At 47.7% G+C, this 24797-nt stretch overlaps 1 protein-coding gene and 1 long non-coding RNA gene across 2 annotated transcripts in view; one reads left to right on the plus strand and one right to left on the minus strand.

Annotated features, from left to right (window-relative positions):
• LOC134945699 (uncharacterized) overlaps positions 1–24797 on the minus strand; it is a 471787-nt gene that overhangs the window by 64248 nt on the left and 382742 nt on the right. The gene's annotated exons all lie outside the window — the stretch shown is intronic.
• LOC134945694 (E3 ubiquitin/ISG15 ligase TRIM25-like) overlaps positions 1–24797 on the plus strand; it is a 235052-nt gene that overhangs the window by 33211 nt on the left and 177044 nt on the right. The window lies entirely within an intron of this gene.

The raw sequence follows: 24797 nt of genomic DNA on the forward strand, positions 1-24797 counted from the left end.
TCAGGGGTGGTAAAGGCTAAGACAGTAGAGCAATTTAAACATGCATGGGATAGACATAAGGATATCCTTACAAAGATATAAGGATCAAATAAGGTTAGAGATAAAAATAATGTAAAAAAAAAAAAAGGGGCAGACTATATGGGCCAAGTGGTTCTTATCTGCCGACAAATTCTATGTTTCTATGTAGGGTATCTACCTGGCATAATGTTGGCTCTACCTGGCATAATGTGTATCAGGGGTTTTACCTGGCATAATGTGGGCTCTACCTGGCATAATTTCTATCAGGGGCTCTACCTGGCATAATGTGGGCTCTACCTGGCATAATGTGTATCAGGGGCTCTACCTGGCATAATGTGGGCTCTACCTGGCATAATGTGTATCAGGGACTCTACCTGGCATAATGTGGGCTCTACCTGGCATAATGTATATCAGGGGTTTTACCTGGCATAATATGGGCTCTACCTGGCATAATGTGTATCAGGGGCTCTAACTGGAATTATGTGGGCTCTACTGGCATAATGTGTATCAGGGCTCTACCTGGCATAATGTGGGCTCTACCTGGCATAATGTAGGCTCTACCTGGCATAATGTGTATCAGGGGCTCTACCTGACATAATGTGGGTTATACCTGGCATAATGTGTATAAGGGGCTCTACCTGGCATAATGTGACTCTACCTGGCATAATGTATATCAGGGGTTTTACCTGGCATAATGTGAGCTCTACCTGGCATAACGGCCCTCATTCCGAGTTGTTCGCTCGTTAGCTGCTTTTAGCAGCATTGCACACGCTAGGCCGCCGCCCCCTGGGAGTGTATCTTAGCTTAACAGAATAGCGAACAAAAGATTAGCAGAATTGCGAATACATATTTCTTTGCAAAAAAAGAAAAAAGTACGATCTCACTTTTGCGCTCAATGTCCAGAAAATTCAGTTTTGCCACAGTGGACCGATGTAGTTCATTCAATATGAAAAAGAAAAAAATGCAACATAGTATAATACTGCATTGAGACCAGATCTTTCACCACTGTGTAATACAGGGAATGGAAATGTGGATATAGTCCCAAAACTGGAAAGTTCAAGCTTCCACCTCTTTTTCAAGGCACCCAACGTGATATGCAGGATTTATGGTGATGGACGCTTACATGTAAGCTTACTTCTGTAACACGTGATGAAAACTCATAAAGGTTTCTTTTGTTGGCCTTACGATCTCTTCATATAGGTAGATGGACCCCAATATCCCTCGTAACAAATCAAAGCCAGAGATACAATCCAATTAGGACAAGGACACTCCCTGGAGTGCAGCGTGTCCTGTCTGTTCAGTCGCAGCAGACACAGTACGGTAGTTCACGGCTGTAGCTACCTCTGTGTCGGCACTCGGCAGTCCATCCATAATTGTATACCACCTACCGTGGTTTTTCTTTCTTTCTTCTTTATACATACATACTACTACATCTCTTTATCAACCAGTCTATATTAGCAGCAGACACAGTACAGTACGGTAGTTCACGGCTGTGGCTACCTCTGTGTCGGCACTCGGCAGTCCGTCCATAATTGTATACCACCTAACCGTGGTTTTTTTTTCTTTCTTCTTCATACATACATACTACGACATCTCTTTATCAACCAGTCTATATTAGCAGCAGACACAGTACAGTACGGTAGTTCACGGCTGTTGCTACCTCTGTGTCGGCACTCGGCAGTCCGTCCATAATTGTATACCACCTAACCGTGGTTTTTTTTTTCTTTCTTCTTTATACATACATACTACGACATCTCTTTATCAACCAGTCTATATTAGCAGCAGACACAGTACAGTATGGTAGTTCACGGCTGTGGCTACCTCTGTGTCGGCACTCGGCAGTCCGTCCATAATTGTATACCACCTACCCGTGGTTTTTTTTTCTTCTTCATACATACATACTACGACATCTCTTTATCAACCAGTCTATATTAGCAGCAGACACAGTACAGTACGGTAGATCACGGCTGTGGCTACCTCTGTGTCGGTACTCGGCAGTCCGTCCATAATTGTATACCACCTAACCGTGGTTTTTTTTTCTTTCTTCTTCATACATACATACTACGACATCTCTTTATCAACCAGTCTATATTAGCAGCAGACACAGTACAGTACGGTAGTTCACGGCTGTGGCTACCTCTGTGTCGGCACTCGGCAGTCCGTCCATAATTGTATACCACCTAACCGTGGTTTTTTTTTCTTTCTTCTTCATACATACATACTACGACATCTCTTTATCAACCAGTCTATATTAGCAGCAGACACAGTACAGTACGGTAGTTCACGGCTGTGGCAACCTCTGTGTCGGCACTCGGCAGTCCGTCCATAATTGTATACCACCTAACCGTGGTTTTTTTTTCTTTCTTCTTCATACATACATACTACGACATCTCTTTATCAACCAGTCTATATTAGCAGCAGACACAGTACAGTACGGTAGTTCACGGCTGTGGCTACCTCTGTGTCGGCACTCGGCAGTCCGTCCATAATTGTATACCACCTAACCGTGGTTTTTTTTTCTTTCTTCTTCATACATACATACTACGACATCTCTTTATCAACCAGTCTATATTAGCAGCAGACACAGTACAGTACGGTAGTTCACGGCTGTGGCTACCTCTGTGTCGGCACTCGGCAGTCCGTCCATAATTGTATACCACCTAACCGTGGTTTTTTTTTCTTTCTTCTTCATACATACATACTACGACATCTCTTTATCAACCAGTCTATATTAGCAGCAGACACAGTACAGTACGGTAGTTCACGGCTGTGGCTACCTCAGTGTCGGCACTCGGCAGTCCGTCCATAATTGTATACCACCTAACCGTGGTTTTTTTTTTTCTTTCTTCTTCATACATACATACTACGACATCTCTTTATCAACCAGTCTATATTAGCAGCAGACACAGTACAGTACGGTAGTTCACGGCTGTGGCTACCTCTGTGTCGGCACTCGGCAGTCCGTCCATAATTGTATACCACCTAACCGTGGTTTTTTTTTCTTTCTTCTTCATACATACATACATACTACGACATCTCTTTATCAACCAGTCTATATTAGCAGCAGACACAGTACAGTACGGTAGTTCACGGCTGTGGCTACCTCTGTGTCGGCACTCGGCAGTCCGTCCATAATTGTATACCACCTAACCGTGGTTTTTTTTCTTTCTTCTTTATACATACATACTACGACATCTCTTTATCAACCAGTCTATATTAGCAGCAGACACAGTACAGTACGGTAGTTCACGGCTGTGGCTACCTCTGTGTCGGCACTCGGCAGTCCGTCCATAATTGTATACCACCTAACCGTGGTTTTTTTTTCTTTCTTCTTCATACATACATACTACGACATCTCTTTATCAACCAGTCTATATTAGCAGCAGACACAGTACAGTACGGTAGTTCACGGCTGTGGCTACCTCTGTGTCGGCACTCGGCAGTCCGTCCATAATTGTATACCACCTACCCGTGGTTTTTTTTTCTTTCTTCTTCATACATACATACTACGACATCTCTTTATCAACCAGTCTATATTAGCAGCAGACACAGTACAGTACGGTAGTTCACGGCTGTGGCTACCTCTGTGTCGGCACTCGGCAGTCCGTCCATAATTGTATACCACCTAACCGTGGTTTTTTTTTCTTTCTTCTTCATACATACATACTACGACATCTCTTTATCAACCAGTCTATATTAGCAGCAGACACAGTACACTACGGTAGTTCACGGCTGTGGCTACCTCTGTGTCGGCACTCGGCAGTCCGTCCATAATTGTATACCACCTACCCGTGGTTTTTTTTTTTCTTCTTCATACATACATACTACGACATCTCTTTATCAACCAGTCTATATTAGCAGCAGACACAGTACACTACGGTAGTTCACGGCTGTGGCTACCTCTGTGTCGGCACTCGGCAGTCCGTCCATAATTGTATACCACCTAACCGTGGTTTTTTTTTCTTTCTTCTTCATACATACATACTACGACATCTCTTTATCAACCAGTCTATATTAGCAGCAGACACAGTACAGTACGGTAGTTCACGGCTGTGGCTACCTCTGTGTCGGCACTCGGCAGTCCGTCCATAATTGTATACCACCTAACCGTGGTTTTTTTTCTTTCTTCTTTATACATACATACTACGACATCTCTTTATCAACCAGTCTATATTAGCAGCAGACACAGTACAGTACGGTAGTTCACGGCTGTGGCTACCTCTGTGTCGGCACTCGGCAGTCCGTCCATAATTGTATACTAGTATCCATCCATCTCCATTGTTTACCTGAGGTGCCTTTTAGTTGTGCCTATTAAAATATGGAGAACAAAAATGTTGAGGTTCCAAAATTAGGGAAAGATCAAGATCCACTTCCACCTCGTGCTGAAGCTGCTGCCACTAGTCATGGCCGAGACGATGAAATGCCAGCAACGTCGTCTGCCAAGGCCGATGCCCAATGTCATAGTACAGAGCATGTCAAATCCAAAACACCAAATATCAGTAAAAAAAGGACTCCAAAACCTAAAATAAAATTGTAGGAGGAGAAGCGTAAACTTGCCAATTTGCCATTTACCACACGGAGTGGCAAGGAACGGCTGAGGCCCTGGCCTATGTTCATGGCTAGTGGTTCAGCTTCACATGAGGATGGAAGCACTCAGCCTCTCGCTAGAAAAATGAAAAGACTCAAGCTGGCAAAAGCACAGCAAAGAACTGTGCATTCTTCGAAATCCCAAATCCACAAGGAGAGTCCAATTGTGTCGGTTGCGATGCCTGACCTTCCCAACACTGGACGTGAAGAGCATGCGCCTTCCACCATTTGCACGCCCCCTGCAAGTGCTGGAAGGAGCACCCGCAGTCCAGTTCCTGATAGTCAGATTGAAGATGTCAGTGTTGAAGTACACCAGGATGAGGAGGATATGGGTGTTGCTGGCGCTGGGGAGGAAATTGACCAGGAGGATTCTGATGGTGAGGTGGTTTGTTTAAGTCAGGCACCCGGGGAGACACCTGTTGTCGGTGGGAGGAATATGGCCGTTGACATGCCAGGTGAAAATACCAAAAAAATCAGCTCTTCGGTGTGGAAGTATTTCAACAGAAATGCGGACAACAGGTGTCAAGCCGTGCGTTCCCTTTGTCAAGCTGTAATAAGTAGGGGTAAGGACGTTAACCACCTCGGAACATCCTCCCTTATACGTCACCTGCAGCGCATTCATAATAAGACAGTGACAAGTTCAAAAACTTTGGGTGACAGCGGAAGCAGTCCACTGACCAGTAAATCCCTTCCTCTTGTAACCAAGCTCACGCAAACCACCCCACCAACTCCCTCAGTGTCAATTTCCTCCTTCCCCAGGAATGCCAATAGTCCTGCAGGCCATGTCACTGGCAATTCTGACGATTCCTCTCCTGCCTGGGATTCCTCCGATGCATCCTTGCGTGTAACGCCTACTGCTGCTGGCGCTGCTGTTGTTGCTGCTGGGAGTCGATGGTCATCCCAGAGGGGAAGTCGTAAGACCACTTTTACTACTTCCACCAAGCAATTGACTGTCCAACAGTCCTTTGCGAGGAAGATGAAATATCACAGCAGTCATCCTACTGCAAAGCGGATAACTGAGGCCTTGGCATCCTGGGTGGTGAGAACCGTGGTTCCGGTATCCATCATTACTGCAGAGCCAACTAGAGACTTGTTGGAGGTACTGTGTCCCCGGTACCAAATACCATCTAGGTTCCATTTCTCTAGGCAGGCGATACCGAAAATTTACACAGACCTCAGAAAAAGAGTCACCAGTGTCCTAAAAAATGCAGCTGTACCCAATGTCCACTTAACCACGGACATGTGGACAAGTGGAGCAGGGCAGGGTCAGGACTATATGACTGTGACAGCCCACTGGGTAGATGTATGGACTCCCGCCGCAAGAACAGCAGCGGCGGCACCAGTAGCAGCATCTCGCAAACGCCAACTCTTTCCTAGGCAGGCTACGCTTTGTATCACCGGTTTCCAGAATACGCACACAGCTGAAAACCTCTTACGGCAACTGAGGAAGATCATCGCGGAATAGCTTACCCCAATTGGACTCTCCTGTGGATTTGTGGCATCGGACAACGCCAGCAATATTGTGTGTGCATTAAATATGGGCAAATTCCAGCACGTCCCATGTTTTGCACATACCTTGAATTTGGTGGTGCAGAATTATTTAAAAAACGACAGGGGCGTGCAAGAGATGCTGTCGGTGGCCAGAAGAATTGCGGGACACTTTCGGCGTACAGGCACCACGTACAGAAGACTGGAGCACCACCAAAAACTACTGAACCTGCCCTGCCATCATCTGAAGCAAGAAGTGGTAACGAGGTGGAATTCAACCCTCTATATGCTTCAGAGGTTGGAGGAGCAGCAAAAGGCCATTCAAGCCTATACAATTGAGCACGATATAGGAGGTGGAATGCACCTGTCTCAAGCGCAGTGGAGAATGATTTCAACGTTGTGCAAGGTTCTGATGCCCTTTGAACTTGCCACACGTGAAGTCAGTTCAGACACTGCCAGCCTGAGTCAGGTCATTCCCCTCATCAGGCTTTTGCAGAAGAAGCTGGAGACATTGAAGGAGGAGCTAACACGGAGCGATTCCGCTAGGCATGTGGGACTTGTGGATGGAGCCCTTAATTCGCTTAACAAGGATTCACGGGTGGTCAATCTGTTGAAATCAGAGCACTACATTTTGGCCACCGTGCTCGATCCTAGATTTAAAGCCTACCTTGGATCTCTCTTTCCGGCAGACACAAGTCTGCTGGGGTTGAAAGACCTGCTGGTGAGAAAATTGTCAAGTCAAGCGGAACGCGACCTGTCAACATCTCCTCCTTCACATTCTCCCGCAACTGGGGGTGCGAGGAAAAGGCTCAGAATTCCGAGCCCACCCGCTGGCGGTGATGCAGGGCAGTCTGGAGCGACTGCTGATGCTGACATCTGGTCCGGACTGAAGGACCTGACAACGATTACGGACATGTCGTCTACTGTCACTGCATATGATTCTCTCACCATTGAAAGAATGGTGGAGGATTATATGAGTGACCGCATCCAAGTAGGCACGTCACACAGTCCATACTTATACTGGCAGGAAAAAGAGGCAATTTGGAGGCCATTGCACAAACTGGCTTTATTCTACCTAAGTTGCCCTCCCACAAGTGTGTACTCCGAAAGAGTGTTTAGTGCCGCCGCTCACCTTGTCAGCAATCGGCGTACGAGGTTACATCCAGAAAATGTGGAGAAGATGATGTTCATTAAAATGAATTATAATCAATTCCTCCGCGGAGACATTGACCAGCAGCAATTGCCTCCACAAAGTACACAGGGAGCTGAGATGGTGGATTCCAGTGGGGACGAATTGATAATCTGTGAGGAGGGGGATGTACACGGTGATATATCGGAGGGTGATGATGAGGTGGACATCTTGCCTCTGTAGAGCCAGTTTGTGCAAGGAGAGATTAATTGCTTCTTTTTTGGGGGGGGTCCAAACCAACCCGTCATATCAGTCACAGTCGTGTGGCAGATCCTGTCACTGAAATGATGGGTTGGTTAAAGTGTGCATGTCCTGTTTTGTTTATACAACATAAGGGTGGGTGGGAGGGCCCAAGGACAATTCCATCTTGCACCTCTTTTTTCTTTTATTTTTCTTTGCATCATGTGCTGTTTGGGGAGTGTTTTTTGGAAGGGACATCCTGCGTGACACTGCAGTGCCACTCCTAAATGGGCCCGGTGTTTGTGTCGGCCACTAGGGTCGCTAATCTTACTCACACAGTCAGCTACCTCATTGCGCCTCTTTTTTTCTTTGCGTCATGTGCTGTTTGGGGAGGGTTTTTTGGAAGGGACATCCTGCGTGACACTGCAGTGCCACTCCTAAATGGGCCCGGTGTTTGTGTCGGCCACTAGGGTCGTTTATCTTACTCACACAGTCAGCTACCTCATTGCGCCTCTTTTTTTCTTTGCGTCATGTGCTGATTGGGGAGGGTTTTTTGGAAGGGACATCCTGCGTGACACTGCAGTGCCACTCCTAAATGGGCCCGGTGTTTGTGTCGGCCACTAGGGTCGCTAATCTTACTCACACAGTCAGCTACCTCATTGCGCCTCTTTTTTTCTTTGCGTCATGTGCTGATTGGGGAGGGTTTTTTGGAAGGGACATCCTGCGTGACACTGCAGTGCCACTCCTAAATGGGCCCGGTGTTTGTGTCGGCCACTAGGGTCGCTAATCTTAGTCACACAGTCAGCTACCTCATTGCGCCTCTTTTTTTCTTTGCGTCATGTGCTGATTGGGGAGGGTTTTTTGGAAGGGACATCCTGCGTGACACTGCAGTGCCACTCCTAAATGGGCCCGGTGTTTGTGTCGGCCACTAGGGTCGCTAATCTTACTCACACAGTCAGCTACCTCATTGCGCCTCTTTTTTTCTTTGCGTCATGTGCTGATTGGGGAGGGTTTTTTGGAAGGAACATCCTGCGTGACACTGCAGTGCCACTCCTAAATGGGCCCGGTGTTTGTGTCGGCCACTAGGGTCGCTAATCTTACTTACACAGTCCGCTACCTCATTGCGCCTCTTTTTTTCTTTGCGTCATGTGCTGATTGGGGAGGGTTTTTTGGAAGGGACATCCTGCGTGACACTGCAGTGCCACTCCTAAATGGGCCCGGTGTTTGTGTCGGCCACTAGGGTCGCTAATCTTACTCACACAGTCAGCTACCTCATTGCGCCTCTTTTTTTCTTTGCGTCATGTGCTGATTGGGGAGGGTTTTTTGGAAGGGACATCCTGCGTGACACTGCAGTGCCACTCCTAAATGGGCCCGGTGTTTGTGTCGGCCACTAGGGTCGCTTATCTTACTCACACAGTCAGCTACCTCATTGCGCCTCTTTTTTTCTTTGCGTCATGTGCTGATTGGGGAGGGTTTTTTGGAAGGGACATCCTGCGTGACACTGCAGTGCCACTCCTAAATGGGCCCGGTGTTTGTGTCGGCCACTAGGGTCGCTAATCTTACTCACACAGTCAGCTACCTCATTGCGCCTCTTTTTTTCTTTGCGTCATGTGCTGATTGGGGAGGGTTTTTTGGAAGGGACATCCTGCGTGACACTGCAGTGCCACTCCTAAATGGGCCCGGTGTTTGTGTCGGCCACTAGGGTCGCTTATCTTACTCACACAGTCAGCTACCTCATTGCGCCTCTTTTTTTCTTTGCGTCATGTGCTGATTGGGGAGGGTTTTTTGGAAGGGACATCCTGCGTGACACTGCAGTGCCACTCCTAAATGGGCCCGGTGTTTGTGTCGGCCACTAGGGTCGCTAATCTTACTCACACAGTCAGCTACCTCATTGCGCCTCTTTTTTTCTTTGCGTCATGTGCTGTTTGGGGAGGGTTTTTTGGAAGGGACATCCTGCGTGACACTGCAGTGCCACTCCTAAATGGGCCCGGTGTTTGTGTCGGCCACTAGGGTCGCTTATCTTACTCACACAGTCAGCTACCTCATTGCGCCTCTTTTTTTCTTTGCGTCATGTGCTGATTGGGGAGGGTTTTTTGGAAGGGACATCCTGCGTGACACTGCAGTGCCACTCCTAAATGGGCCCGGTGTTTGTGTCGGCCACTAGGGTCGCTAATCTTACTCACACAGTCAGCTACCTCATTGCGCCTCTTTTTTTCTTTGCGTCATGTGCTGATTGGGGAGGGTTTTTTGGAAGGGACATCCTGCGTGACACTGCAGTGCCACTCCTAAATGGGCCCGGTGTTTGTGTCGGCCACTAGGGTCGCTAATCTTACTCACACAGTCAGCTACCTCATTGCGCCTCTTTTTTTCTTTGCGTCATGTGCTGATTGGGGAGGGTTTTTTGGAAGGGACATCCTGCGTGACACTGCAGTGCCACTCCTAAATGGGCCCGGTGTTTGTGTCGGCCACTAGGGTCGCTAATCTTACTCACACAGTCAGCTACCTCATTGCGCCTCTTTTTTTCTTTGCGTCATGTGCTGATTGGGGAGGGTTTTTTGGAAGGAACATCCTGCGTGACACTGCAGTGCCACTCCTAAATGGGCCCGGTGTTTGTGTCGGCCACTAGGGTCGCTAATCTTACTTACACAGTCCGCTACCTCATTGCGCCTCTTTTTTTCTTTGCGTCATGTGCTGATTGGGGAGGGTTTTTTGGAAGGGACATCCTGCGTGACACTGCAGTGCCACTCCTAAATGGGCCCGGTGTTTGTGTCGGCCACTAGGGTCGCTAATCTTACTCACACAGTCAGCTACCTCATTGCGCCTCTTTTTTTCTTTGCGTCATGTGCTGATTGGGGAGGGTTTTTTGGAAGGGACATCCTGCGTGACACTGCAGTGCCACTCCTAAATGGGCCCGGTGTTTGTGTCGGCCACTAGGGTCGCTTATCTTACTCACACAGTCAGCTACCTCATTGCGCCTCTTTTTTTCTTTGCGTCATGTGCTGATTGGGGAGGGTTTTTTGGAAGGGACATCCTGCGTGACACTGCAGTGCCACTCCTAAATGGGCCCGGTGTTTGTGTCGGCCACTAGGGTCGCTAATCTTACTCACACAGTCAGCTACCTCATTGCGCCTCTTTTTTTCTTTGCGTCATGTGCTGATTGGGGAGGGTTTTTTGGAAGGGACATCCTGCGTGACACTGCAGTGCCACTCCTAAATGGGCCCGGTGTTTGTGTCGGCCACTAGGGTCGCTTATCTTACTCACACAGTCAGCTACCTCATTGCGCCTCTTTTTTTCTTTGCGTCATGTGCTGATTGGGGAGGGTTTTTTGGAAGGGACATCCTGCGTGACACTGCAGTGCCACTCTTAGATGGGCCAGGTGTTTGTGTCGGCCACTAGTGTCGCTTAGCTTAGTCATCCAGCGACCTTGGTGCAAATTTTAGGACTAAAAATAATATTGTGAGGTGTGAGGTATTCAGAATAGACTGAAAATGAGTGGAAATTATGGTTTTTGAGGTTAATAATAATATGGGATCAAAATGACCCCCAAATTCTATGATTTAAGCTGTTTTTTAAAAAAAACACCCGAATCCAAAACACACCCGAATCCGACCAAAAAAATTTGGTGAGCTTTTGCCAAAATGCGGTTGAACCCAAAACACGGCCGCGGAACTGAAACCAAAACACAAAACCCGAAAAATTTCAGGCGCTCATCTCTAGTTTATATGTGCGTTATTTTGCCTACCACCCTACACCGCCTTTAGAAAGGCCGAATGTCACAGCTCTCGCACAGTACACTGGGTCCTTTATGAGTTCAGCGATCACACAGTAAGCAATGCAATAGCAAGGTACAAAGGGCACCTTTAATACATAAAACACTAACTAGAAATGTAAAACCGTAACCACAATATCTACAATAATTACAGGTAGCATTAATATCAATACAGTTAAGAATATATTAATTAGGCAAAACCACACACGGAAACCTTTCCCTCCTTAGCAGTCATAGTCACCTCTTGGGAGTGTATTGGCTTGGATCATTTCACGGTTGTGAGACACTGCTGGGCCCCCTAGATGGGATAGCTTCTCCTGAACATCTTGCTGATCCCGGCCGCCCGGACTGATAGTTGCCTACCAATCTTGGTAGTAACAGCTACCAGTCAGCCCACCTCCTGTGGGTACACTGGGTCACTGGTCCGTGGGCTTCTCCTGCTTGGAGATGGGCCCACAGCTGTTGGAAGGAACTGCAATTCCAACTCCAAAAATGGCCTCCAGAAAATGAATCACTTGGTAACTGAAGCAGCTGTTTTTAACAGATCAGCCCTATGCAGGGTTTGGATGACATTTCAATCCAGCATGGAAATGTGCCCAGGTATAGCCTTAATCCCCTAGAAAATTGGTGCCTGCATGTCTGGTAAGGGCCCTTCCACAACAATGGACATTTAATTAGGTTTATAAAATGGCTTTGGAATCCATTGTGTGGTGGAGAATAAGGGGTGTGTATGTGCTGGTAATCTCATCTGAGACTGGTTTTGTGGAATGTCCCAGTCTCTCACATCCTATACTAATAAATAAACATTATGTTACAAACTATAACACAATATTCAATACCTTATGTGTAAACACTCATAGGCATTCTACAGTATAAAGCACATATCAGGATAAAGATATTGTTCACTGATAGGCACAATACTTGTATAGGAAGAGGGATTATTTCTCACATCTAAGGCATATAGCAAACTAATGTATCCAGTAAATGACAGGTCAGAGATTAACCATACACTGTCCAGTTAATGTCCGCCACATTAGGCAAGGCAAAGCTCCATAGTCACTGCAGGTGACGTACAGTTATAGTCTCCCACTATACGCAAATATAGAAACAAATAAGAAGCGCTGTCACCAATAGTGAAAAGTGTAAAAAATATTTATTATCGTTGTTGCTAATAATCACACCATATATTAAAAACACATGAAAACCTTTCTGCTGAAATGTTATCAAAGCTGCAATATAGCTAGAATTTATGTAGTAACCTTTTTGTTATTGACACTAGGAGGCTCCCTTCATTAAACTTAAAAGATGTTACAATTCCTAGTCCTTAGATGTACTTCACTGAATGGAGAAATCTCCAGAGTGTGCACACTCCTCAGGTGGAACAATTAATGCAGAAGTTCACTAATAGTCCTTTATACCATTGTATGATCCACACAAAATAATTTGTAAATGGGTCCACTGCAGAATGCAAATCAGTTTCAAATAATGTATCACTTTTATCTCCGTTCAAGCACTGAACTGTAGTGGTCCGATAATTAAGAGACTTTTCTGGGGTGCATAATTAAACATTTGTTGAATGACTCAGTTAGAATCAGAGCGTGACCCGCTCTACATCAGCGATCAGTTCATATAGTATGCTTACCCCAGTCTCTATTGATTGCGGACACGCAGAGGTTTCCTTCACCGATGCGGGCGCTGGCTGCCCGTGGCTTGCACTACGGTTAGAAGGATCTGTACGGAGCTTAAAGCTGCCTCGCTCCGACTGTGGTTCCCGTTTGTGGATCAATCAGTAGGACAAAATGGAGCCCCTAGCATGAATTGTTCAGCAGAAAAGGATGGCAGGATACTATAAGCACTTACGCACTGAATGTAGAAACAGGCTGGCAAAAGTACTCCTCACAAGCCAGCTGGGCACTGGGTCCTTGACAATGTGTATCAGGGGCTCTACCTGGCATAATGTGTATCAGGGCCTCTACTGTGATATAATGTGTGTAAGGGGTTCTGTTGTGTGGTGTAATGTGAATAACGGACACTGCTGTGCCGTGTAATGTGAGTTGGTACTATTCTGTGACCACGCCCCTTCCCCATAAAGCCACCCCCCTATATCTTATAGGCCCTAAACACTGGCCGATATACTGAAAGATATGAACGAGAACTCGTTCATATCTTTCAGTGTGGAGACTCCAGCGATGAACGATGCGCGTCCCCGCGCCAGTTGGATCCAGTCAGCGATGGCGGTGTGCAGCCAGCGGGAGCTAGGAAGCAGCCTGACTAGCGGGAAGCAGCCAGTGGGATAACTTGTCAGGTAAGTTCTGTTCTCTGGGACATACTCACAGGATGGGCTAGGGTTGTGGATTCTGCATGGGTGGGGGTTCTATACATAAGGGACAATTTAATATTGGTTTTATTTTTTTGTGGGGGACAATTTTTTTTCTGTTTGTGGCAATGTGCTTGAGGGTTTTCCTGTTTGTGGCAATGTACTTGAGGGTTTTCCTGTTTGTGGCAATGTGCTTGATGGTTTTCCTGTGTGAGGCATTGTGCTTGATCGTTTTCCTGTTTGGGGCAATGTGCTTTATGGTTTCCTGTGTGAGGCAATGTGCTTGATGGTTTTCCTGTGTGAGGCAATGTGCTTGATCGTTTTCCTGTTTGGGGCAATGTGCTTGATGGTTTCCTGTTTGGGGCAATGTGCTTGATGGTTTCCTGTGTGAGGCAATGTGCTTGATGGTTTTCCTGTGTGAGGCAATGTGCTTGATCGTTTTCCTGTTTGGGGCAATGTGCTTGATGGTTTCCTGTTTGGGGCAATGTGCTTGATGGTTTCCTGTGTGAGGCAATGTGCTTGATGGTTTTCCTGTGTGAGGCAATGTGTTTGAGGGTTTTCCTGTGTGAGGCAATGTGCTTGATGGTTTCCTGTGTGAGGCAATGTGTTTGAGTTTTTTCCTGTTTTGGGCAATGTGTTTATTACTGTGGGTGCCAATGTGTAATTTCGGACAAGACAGTCCCTACACCCAGTGCAGCCAGGTCAAGCCCCATTTTTGTTATACCCCTCTTTTTTTTCTAAGACATGCTGAACTTAGCGTTTCTGCTCCTTATTTATAAGAACTAAGGGCCTAATTCAGACCTGATCGCTCGTTAGGGTTTTTTTGCACTGCTGCGAGCAGATAGTCGCCGCCCATAGGGGAGTGTATTTTTGCTTTGCAAGTGTGCGATCGCATGTGCAGCCGGGCGGTACAAAAAATATTTGTGCAGTTTCTGAGTAGCCCAGAACTTACTCAGCCGCTGCGATCACTTCAGCCTGTCTGGTCCCGGAATTGACGTCAGACACCCGCCCTGCAAGCGTTTGGACACGCCTGCGTTTTTCCAACCACTCCCAGAAAACGTTGACACCCACAAACGCCTTCTTCCTGTCAATCTCCTTGCGATTGGCTGTGCGAATGGATTATTTGTAAAACCCATCGCACAGCAACGATCCGCTTTGTAACCGTGCGACGCGCCTGCGCACTGCGGTGCATACGCAGTTCTGACCTGATCGCAGCGCTGCACAAAAAGCTAGCGTGTGATCAGGTCTGAATTACCCCCACAGTTTATAACGACCATGATAAGTCACTTGATATCTGGATCCCCCCAAAATTTGTAGGATCCCACCTCCTGAATGGTAATACTGTATTATCTAATACTACTAGCTGCTTAGGCACTATATATAACATATACTGTAACTGGTGTAGCAACATACTGTAAGTGTTTACAGGGTTTTTTTTTTTTGCAATATACATACAGTCTAGTCACATTATTAGGATCACCTCCTGCATGTGACGTCGGCAGCAGGTAGCCCATGAAGTACGTCATGTGACGTGCGCTGGCTTGGTGGGTATATAAGGTGTGTGATAGGCCGTCTGCACACATCACTCGTTGCTGTAATGGGTAAAAGGGGCGATTTATCTGAGTTGCAGAAAGGGATGATTATCGGCTTTCAGGCCAAGGGCAGCGGTGTTTCTGACACAGCGCAGTGTGTGACCTGTCCGCGTGCTGCTGCGGTGAAGGTGTATCTTGACTGGACAAATGACACCATTGCGAATAACCGATGTGGAAACTGCGGAGCCCCACGTGCCATTGATGTAAGAGGTGAACGTCGGCTATGAAGGTGCGTGAGGGACAGCCGAAACACTCCGGTGAAGCAGCTCACCGTCACAACAAAGCGGGGGTCTACCAGACGTGTGTCTGTAGTGACAGATCAGCCCGTCTAGCTGCTGTCCGCGCCGCACACGCCGGTTACTCTCGCTATTAGCTGGTGCTCATAATAATGTGACTCCACTGTGTATCTATATTGTCTTCTTGGTACATAGTATCTCAGTTTTGTGAGTTCATACTGGGTGTTATAAGATAGTTGGGCAGAAATAACAAAGTAATTGTTGTAACATTTATCTTTCAGTAATAAGCTGGCATTGCTACATCGGGAGAGATTATATAAAGACTCTTTCACTTTCTGTCTCACTCTAGACTTCTGAGAACAGTGACATAAATTCTGGGAAAGAGCTGATAACCCTTTATGTTCTCATCTGTGCATCTGCTAGTATGGAAATGTTACTGTACATGCATTGGGGCTGAGGCTGGATGTACTCACATTCAGGTGTCTATACACTAAATGCTTATTTCCAAATTCAATCTAATGATTTCAACCATGGGGCATTATACACAGGTGCAGCAGTAAATACATGTGGGCATTATACACAGGTGCAGCAGTAAATACATGTGGGCATTTTACACAGCTGCAGCAGTATATACATGTGGGCATTATACACAGGGATGCAGCAGTATATACATGTGGGCATTATACACAGGGATGCAGCAGTATATACATGTGGGCATTATACACAGGTGCAGCAGTATATACATGCGGGCACTATACACAGGTGCAGCAGTATATACATGTGAGTATTATACACAGGTGCAGCAGTATATACATGTGGGCTTTATACACAGGTGCAGCAGTATATACATGTGGGCATTATACACAGGTGCAGCAGTATATACATGTGGGCATTATACACAGGGATGCAGCAGTATATACATGTGGGCATTATACACAGGTGCAGCAGTATATACATGCGGGCACTATACACAGGTGCAGCAGTATATACATGTGAGTATTATACACAGGTGCAGCAGTATATACATGTGAGTATTATACACAGGTGCAGCAGTATATACATGTGGGCTTTATACACAGGTGCAGCAGTATATACATGTGGGCATTATACACAGGGATGCAGCAGTATATACATGTGGGCATTATACACAGGGATGCAGCCGTATATACATGTGGGCATTATACACAGGTGCAGCAGTATATACATGCGGGCACCATATACAGGTGCAGCAGTATATACATGTGAGTATTATACACAGGTGCAGCAGTAGATACATGTGGGCATTATACACAGGTGCAGCAGTATATGCATGTGGGCATTATACACAGGTGCAGTAGTATATGCATGTGGGCATTATACACAGGTGCAGTAGTATATACATGTGGGCATTATACACAGGTGTAGCGGTATATACATGTGGACATTATACACAGGTGCAGCAGTATATACATGTGGACATTATACACAGGTGCACAGTGTATAGCTCCTAGGCCCTGGTTCTTCTTAAAAGCCTGCAGTGTTTCCCCTGGGAGCCTCCCAGGGGAGGATGGATCCTCCTTGGGAGGAGGATGACGGAGAGTCCCAGGCTGCAAGGCCTGAGGGAGGCCCTGGGAATTCTGACCTACCGATTGCAGTGGAAGCCTCAGTGCTGGAGGATTTGGACAGTACAGCATTTCCAGTGATTGTGGGTCCGGTGATGAAACCAACTGGAGACCCCCAAACTACAGGATGCCGGCTCTCTGGGTGAGGTAACTCAGGGAGGTGATAAGGTGAATGAACTTGCCTGTGGTGAGGCGGGGGTTAGTGCTGCAGGTGGAGATGCTGAGGTTTCTGATTGCAGCCTGGAGGATTCATCATCCTCTAGTGATAAATACATGAATATGAGTCTAGAGGAATTAAGAATGGAGCAGAACCGTATATACTCCCGCATTACTTATAAAAAAAGAAGGCGTAATTGTAGCAGCAGATGGGAGAGAGTTGTCCTGAAAGATGAACTTTGGGAGCTGAATGACACTTTGGCTGCAGTTAAAAAGAGGATTAAAATGTTGCAGGATCAGGCTCTATTGCAAAAGGAAAAAGCACTGCTAGCGTCCATACCAGGACAAGATGGCGGATGTGATGGCAGCCCGGTCCCGGCGGGTTCTGTGGCAGCATCTGGGCTCATATTTCCAGTGGAAGACATGGAAGTGGGCAGCCAGACTGCGGAAGAAGTGGTGGATATTGTGGGCCATGATGGAGGTGAAACCTCTGGGATTGCGTCTGGTGCTGTGGATATCGACGGGAACCCTGCGATGACGTCATCCTGTGCTTTCCATGAGGGGGAGGCGTCTCTCCCAGAGAGAGTGCTGGGTGGTGGCAGTGCAGGGGGCATGGTGGCTGCCGGGGTGACGGCGGGTGCTGGAGCTCTGGTGGCTGCTACTGTGGACTTGCTCCCGATGCACTTGTCACTGAAGCTGCTGATATGGGGACGGCGCGGGCCGTGGTAGATGCTGAGGCTGGCTCTCCATGTAAGCCAGCAGCGACTGGCTCTGGCTTAGTTGCTGTGGTGGCTGAGGGGGGCGGGGCCAAAGACGCATCATGTGTGACATCACGAGTGACATCATTAACTGCATCAATGGGAATTCCGAAGTATGAAGCCATATTAAAAACTGGGCAAAGATTGGCCCAAGGACTGCCGGCAGTTGATAAGAGCAGCTTAACCCCTGAGGAGACTACACTAGTAGAAACAGTTTACGGGGATATGGATATGCCTGTGAGGGCTTTAGCGGCCGTAAGCTTGATCCAGGCAAACCAAACTAGGATGGCTGGTGGGGCTGGTAGTGCGGGTATAGAGGTCAGTAAGAAGGTAAGTGTTCAGGCACCCAAGGGTCTCCCTGTAATCTCTCCTGTGGTTAGACCAGGATCTGGTTCATATGCCAAAACTTTGGAGGGTTCTGGTTGGGCTAGTACTGGTCCTCAGCTTGGGGTAAGTGGGGGTCAGCCTATAAAAAGGCGTAATGTGGTTCAGTTTAGATGGGTAGGGGAAGGGGAGGCTCCTTCAAAGTCGGAGTTCTTGGATGTAGTATTCTCGCTGGGTTTTAGGGCCGCATACCTTTTTGCGTGCTTCCATCCGGTGAGAACTCCCGACTTTGATCTGAGCTTCCTCTCCCTGAATGGCTTGCAAGCTTTTGGCTCCCAATGGGAGAAGAACAAGACCAAGGAGCCGTACTGCCATTTTAAAACCAACACCATCACCAGGCAGGATAGGGTAAAGATTACTGTTCTGGTGCGCAATGAGTCACTACCGTCTGCGGATATCGTATATTGGTTGTCCAGGTCCTGCACAGTGTTGTCCCCACTTGAGAAATTTGATTACACTAAGGGGGTCTTGGGTGGTGCCTATTTGACCTTTGTGAGGTTGCACCAGGTAGGGGCTGAGACTAAGCACATACCATCTGCTGCTTATATTGGCCCTGACCGGCTTCAGTGCTTCTATCCTGGGCAGCCCAGAACTTGTCACAAGTGTGGTGACTTTCGCCACCTTAGTAATGATTGTACGGTTGTTAACTGTGCTTTGTGTGGCCAGATGGGGCACGGGTTTCGCGAGTGTAATAAGGTGAGGTGCAATCTCTGCGGAGCGGGTGGCCATCCCTATAGTCGGTGCCCTAAAGCATTGCATAATCATGATGCAGGGGTGGTTGAGGAGGCACTAGAAATCAGGCCCAGTCATGAGGATAACATAGTGGTTGCTTTACAGCATCAGGATATGTTTGTCACGATCCGGGTATCTGGACGCCATTACTTACCCTTCAGATGCCTCCTAAGGCTGGCTCATCGTTCCAGGACTGGATCCCGCTGTTCCTGAGTTTCCACATGCAGATTGTCAGAGTGGTGATTTCATCAGCCGCGGCCTCCGCTGTGCCCGCGTGGTTAAATGTGCGCCTGTCAGTCTGGCGTCTCCTGTCTCCTGTGGCCGGCGTCGCCATTACTGTTTCAATTCTCACATGGATTACAAACCAAACTTCCCTCCAAGTGGATTTTGTCATCTGATCATTTCCACCAATCTGCTGTCTGTATTGTTGATTTGCATAATTGCCTAGCCAACCCCTTCCTTGCTGCAGGTATAAGTAAGCTGTGCCTGAGCAAGGAAGGCGTAAGTGCTTTGGTTGTCTAACCTAGTTCCAGTTTGTCTCTCTCCTGTGGTTGTCTTCCAGGTTCCAGCTCCTGTCTCCAGACTTCTGCTTCAGAGACCCGCACCAGCATTCCATCTGCGGTGTGGCCTGACTCTCCGATCCATTCTGGACTCACCTGTTTCCAGCTACAACAATCACCTGCTTCCAGCAGTGTACAGCTTCTCTTAAAGGGCCGGTGTCCTTTCTGCAGTTTACCACTCTCCACCGGTATTATTATTTCACCGCTCTCAAACAATCACCTGCTTCCAGCCCAGCTTCCAGCAGTGTACAGCTTCTCTTAAAGGGCCGGTGTCCTTTTCTGCAGTTTACCACTCTCCACCGGTATTATTATTTCACCGCTCTCAAACTCCAAACTTCATTATTATTTCATCGCTCTCAAGTTCGTTTATTATTTAACTGGTCCCAGCCAGTATCCACTCCGTATCAACAACAGTCTGGTTCCAGCCAGTATCCACAGCAGCCGTATCATCATCAGCAGCCCAGCCTTTCCTGGAACACCAGCTGGTACGATCCTGGGTTCTCTCCATTGCTACAGTCAGGCCTGGTAAGGACTTTCCAACTAGAAGATTATAAGAACTGTCTCACACTACCAGTGCCTGTGGCCCTTGCCACCCTGTAGTACCCAGGAATTGTATTTATCCTCTGTTGACTTTTATGTTTCCTTTTACTGCTGCTGTGTTACGGAGTTTGTCATAATAAACATCATTGACTTTTATCCTGGTTGTCGTGGTCACGCCTTCGGGCAGTTATTCTACATGTAAAGCTAGCCATACACCAGGACGATATCTTTCCAACCAGCCAACTAGTTGGCTGGTTGGAAAGATAATGTGGCAGTGTGTGGGAGCAAACGATTATCAGCCGTTTGCTCCCACACGCAAAAAAACGGTCAGAAACGGTCTGACCAACTAGTTGGGAAAATCAAACCTGTTTGATTTTCCCAACCCATCGTTCAGGTGTAGGGGAAAACTTTCCCCCCAACTGAACGATTAATAGGCGGACACTGGCTGCTAGTGTCCGCCTACTTTTGTCTCTGGACTGCAGACCCCTCTGACCACGTCACCACCCCCACCTTACCTGCCTCAGCCACAGTGACCCGCCGCCAGCCCCACCGCACCGTCAGTCTCTGTCTGCAGCGGCCGCCAGCCTGTATCCCGCACAGGGACACGTCACCGCCACCTCGTCCAGCGCTGCCAGGCTCCATCCCTCCAGCTGTCCCTCCGCGCACCGTCCGCCAGCCCCACCGCACCGCCCCGTCTCTGTCTGCAGCGGCCGCCCCGTCTCTGTCTGCAGCGGCCGACAACCTCTGTCCCGCAGAGGGACGTGTCACCGCCGCCTCGTCCAGCGCTGCCAGGCTCCATCCCTCCAGCTGCCTCACCCAGCCTCTTTCGCTCACAGCCGCCAGCCTCCCTCCGCGCACCGCACCGGCCGCCAGCACAATTAATTAATCCCCCTCTGGCCGCTATCCTCTGCCTGCGCCGGGATCTCCTCACCGCCGCCTCGTCCATCCTGCAGGGACCAGCTACAGGCACAGGCTGCAGGGACTGCCACCACACCTCCATTGGCTGCAGGGACCGCTGCCTTCATCATCGCAGGGACCTGCCACCTTCCAGCTCCAGAAGCAAGGGACCACCTCACAGTGCAGCAAACTCCAGTTGCAAGGCATCCACGGAGACTGGTAGGTGCAAATGTATTCCTACACCCTTATTCCCCCCCACCTGCAGCACCCCTCCATCCCCCACAGACTTGTTAAGTGGTCAGCTATTGACCCTTACCCACCCCTACACCTGGGTTCACTACGGGTGGCCGGCGGTCGGGCTCCCAGCGACCAGCATACCGGCGCCGGGAGCCCGACCGCCGGCTTACCGACAGTGTGGCGAGCGCAAATGAGCCCCTTGCGGGCTCGCCACGCTACGGGCACGGTGGCGCACCACACTATTTTATTCTCCCTCTATGGGGGTCGTGGACCCCCACGAGGGAAAATAAGTGTTGGTATGCCGGCTGTCGGGCTCCCGGCGCCGGTATACTGAGCGCCGGGAGCCCGACCGCCGGCATTAGAGCCCGACCGCCGGCATACAGAAGACCACCCCTACACCTGGTAACATGTGGGTTATAAGCCCCCCTCAAATACTATTGCATCCTGCACCAAAATTCCCCCAAGACACCCCCTCTCGCCACCTGCAAGCCCTTCCACCCACACACACATATACAATTGTTATGTGGTCAGTTATTCCCCCTAACACACTTAATATGCGCACTCCGGTACCACAATACCACAGCACCATCCCCTCCCGCCACTTGTGAGCCCCACCAGAACCCCCTTTTCCTTCTGTATTGTATAAGTGATAAGGCAGGTGCATAGGGGTATGTGTACAGGGGATGGGACAGGGTCATAGGGGTGTGTATCATACCAATGAGTTTATTTATTTATTTATAGCACTCTCTGTTCCTTACAGGCTATGCTGCCCCATACACCTGCAGAAGCAAGAAGCTGCTGGCAGTGACAATACCACCCCACAGAGGAGAATCGGGACCGCCAATAGGTGGCGAGAGCAGAGGGGACCACACTCCACTTCTGTACGGCTTAAGGTTAGTCACCTGCATCACATGCATCCATTACTCTGACCAGGGCCTGGAGCAGTCCCTGGTCGGAGTATTATACATTTATAAACACTGTTATACACATATACTGACACACACACACACACTGATACACACACACACTGATACACACACATACTGACACACACACACATATATATATATATATATATATATACACTGACAAGCACTTATACACTGGTATACACACATATACTGACACACACACTGTGACATTCACACGTACGTACACTGTGACACTCGTACGTACACACTGACATGTACACACACACACACACACGCACGTACACAGGGACATGTACACACACATACACAGGGACATGTACACACACGTACACAGGGACATGTACACACACGTACACAGGGACATGTACACACACGTACACAGGGACATGTACACACACGTACACAGGGACATGTACACACACGTACACAGTGACATGTGTACACACACACTGTGACACACACATATACTGTGACACGCACGTATACTGTGACACAAATATATAAACACTGTTATACACATACTGACACACACACACATATATACACTGATAGGCACTTATACACTGATATACACACATGTACTGACACACACATATATATATATACACTCTGACACACATAGGTACACTGATACACATATATACACCTACTGTATATACAGTGTGACACACACATATGTACACTGATATACACACATATACTGACACACACACTTTGACACTCACACGTATGTACGTACGTACACTGACACATGTACGTACACTGACACATGTATGTACGTACGTACGTACGTACACACACGTACACTGTGACACACACGTATACTGTGACACGCACGTATACTGTGACACATATATGAACACTGTTATACACATATACTGACACACACACATATATACACTGATACACACACATACTGTCTCACACACACACATATATACACTGACAAGCACTTATACACTGATATACACACATGTACTGACACACACACAAACATATATATATATATATATATATATACATACATACATACACACTCTGACACACACATATGTACACTGTGATAGACACACATATATACACCTACTGTATATACTGTGTGACACAGACATACGTACACTGATATACACACATATACTGACACACACTGTGACACTCACACGTACGTACACTGTGACACTCGCATGTATGTACGTACACTGACACACGTACGTACACTGTGACATGTACACACACGTACACTGTGACATGTACACACACGTACACTGTGACAAGTACACACACGTACACTGTGACATGTACACACACGTACACTGTGACATGTACACACGTACACTGTGACATGTACACACACGTACACTGTGACATGTACACACACGTACACTGTGACATGTACACACACGTACACTGTGACATGTACACACACGTACACTGTGACATGTACACACACGTACACTGTGACATGTACACACACGTACACTGTGACATGTACACACACGTACACTGTGACATGTACACACACGTACACTGTGACATGTACACACACGTACACTGTGACATGTACACACACGTACACTGTGACACGTACACACACGTACACTGTGACACGTACACACACACACACACGTACACTGTGACATGTGTACACACACGTACACTGTGACATGTGTACACACGTACACTGACACACACACGTATACAGTGCGACACACACATACGTACACTGATATACACACATATACTGACACACACACACTGTGACACTCGCACGTACGCACACTGTGATACTCTGACACACGTACGTACACTGACACGTACACACACACACACACACGTACACTGTGACACGTACACACACACACGTACACTGTGACATGTACACACACACGCGTACACTGTGACACGTGTACACACACACTGAGACACACACACATATACAGTGTGACACACACATACGTACACTGATATACACACATATACTCACACACACTGTGACACTCGCACGTACGCACACTGTGACACGTACACACACACACACGTACACTGTGACATGTACACACACGTACACTGTGACATGTACACACACGTACACTGTGACATGTACACACACGTACACTGTGACATGTACACACACGTACACTGTGACAAGTACACACACGTACACTGTGACATGTACACACACGTACACTGTGACATGTACACACACGTACACTGTGACATGTACACACACGTACACTGTGACATGTACACACACGTACACTGTGACATGTACACACACGTACACTGTGACATGTACACACACGTACACTGTGACATGTACACACACGTACACTGTGACATGTACACACACGTACACTGTGACAAGTACACACACGTACACTGTGACATGTACACACACGTACACTGTGACATGTACACACACGTACACTGTGACATGTACACACACGTACACTGTGACATGTACACACACGTACACTGTGACATGTACACACACGTACACTGTGACATGTACACACACGTACACTGTGACATGTACACACACGTACACTGTGACACGTACACACACACACACACGTACACTGTGACATGTGTACACACACGTACACTGTGACATGTGTACACAC

The sequence above is a fragment of the Pseudophryne corroboree genome, chromosome 7, assembly GCF_028390025.1.
Source record: "Pseudophryne corroboree isolate aPseCor3 chromosome 7, aPseCor3.hap2, whole genome shotgun sequence".
NCBI lineage: Eukaryota > Metazoa > Chordata > Amphibia > Anura > Myobatrachidae > Pseudophryne > Pseudophryne corroboree.